This window comes from Spea bombifrons, chromosome 4 (assembly GCF_027358695.1).
Source record: "Spea bombifrons isolate aSpeBom1 chromosome 4, aSpeBom1.2.pri, whole genome shotgun sequence".
In the NCBI taxonomy this organism is placed as follows: domain Eukaryota; kingdom Metazoa; phylum Chordata; class Amphibia; order Anura; family Pelobatidae; genus Spea; species Spea bombifrons.
Genome location: NC_071090.1, coordinates 83,524,232 through 83,525,892, shown reverse-complemented (window position 1 = coordinate 83,525,892; position 1,661 = coordinate 83,524,232). Strand labels below are relative to the sequence as shown.

The 1,661-nt window shown below is 39.1% G+C and overlaps 1 pseudogene; it reads left to right on the top strand.

The window, feature by feature from the left end:
- Nucleotides 1–432: 432 nt before the first annotated feature.
- LOC128491441 (thymic stromal cotransporter homolog) lies at nucleotides 433–1,460 on the top strand (annotated as a pseudogene).
- Nucleotides 1,461–1,661: the final 201 nt, after the last annotated feature.

Sequence of the window (1,661 nt, the reverse complement as noted above, 5' to 3'; positions counted from 1 at the left end):
GATCAACTTGGGATTCAGTGCATTAAATTCATCAACTGCCAAATAATTCTGTACATTTGTGTATTATATAGAAATTATTTGAAAGATATATTTAATTTAGTATACTTATGACTGGATAATTTGTATGCAGTTGTAACCAGTTTCTTGGGCTAATTATTTTTGAGCATGTTATAAAAGAACTCATGTTGAATTCCAGCATTCAAGAGAAACACAGAATTATATGACCAAGAAGAACTACCGGTATTTGGTTTCTCCCATCTGTCCATTTATTTTGTCCTTGGTGTTGACTTATGCTCAGAATAGTAGTTTGCCTTTTAATATATACTTAACTTCACTGTAATAACATCTGCCACTTCTACAGGGAGGTTTTTTGGGGGAATACTGAACACAGCAGGAGAAAAAGAACAGCATCTCCAGGTTCGTTGTTTGAAATTCCATCTACAGAGACTCGAAGTCCACATTTCAGAACATTATTTGGACATAACAACACTATGTTATTTAGACCTGTCCTGTTTACCCTCAACATCTGAAGATCACGATCTGCGTAAGCCTAATACCTTCTGAATGGACCTCTTGATCAAAATCTGACCAGTTACTATAATCATGGTTATGATAAGGAACTGTATTGAGCCAGTTGTTGCTGGAGCGACAGTTCATTCTACGATACAGGGTTGCTCCTGTTTGTGAAGGACTATTATAACCAAACCACCAACTGTTCTAGTGAAGATGCATTACAGAAAGCCATCTCAAATTTCTATATCACTTATAGTCTGACTATGGGCTTAACCCCCTTGCTGTCTGCTTATATCCTGGGGAGGATTATTGATAGATTTAATAGGAAGATCTCTATATGTGTACCATTGGTAGGGTACCTAGTATCAAGATCCTTTCTTTTATTTGTCATTCTTTGGGAATGGCCTATAGAGGTGATGTTTGGTTCTACTGCTTTAAATGGGTTAACTGGATGGTTTACAACATACTGGGCTGGTGTTATGGCCTGGACCTCACAAGGATCCACTGAAAGCAGAAGATCTCTTAGACTCATCATTGTTGAAATGGTGTATGGTCTGGCTGGCTTCGTTGGCAGCTTGGTATCTGGTCACATATTTGTTAAGTTAAACATTGCAAATTATCAGGGTGTCATTCTTGTCTGCTGTAGCCTTTCCTGTTATGTTTTCTGTGTCTTGTATAGCATTTTTATTTTGAAAACCCACAATTCGGTAGAACTGCACTCTGAAGAATATAAAAACAAACCTATCAATGAAAACAGTTCTATGGGCCCTGATCACACAGAGCAAAGCAAATTGTTGGATGGAAAACCTACTGAAAACTATGCACCTGATGGGCAAACCAATGTGTCTCCATCAAAATTCATCCTCATCACCATGTTTACCAGTCCAATTCTATTCAATGTCGCAGAAGATGTGATTAATGTTCCTGGGTCCATATCGCTGTGGTAAGTGTGATCAATTGGTCTCTCTGGAAGCTGAGGTTGGTGCTCTGAAGAGGCACATTGAAACACTGAGAGAGATTGAGAATCTTGAGAGGAGTCTCTTGCTCACTGAGCAAAGTTTAGATGGGGCACCTAGCAATGAGGGAGGAGATCAGTCAGAAGGGAGTCAGGCACATAGCTGGGTAACAGTAAGACGTAGTTGCAGTGG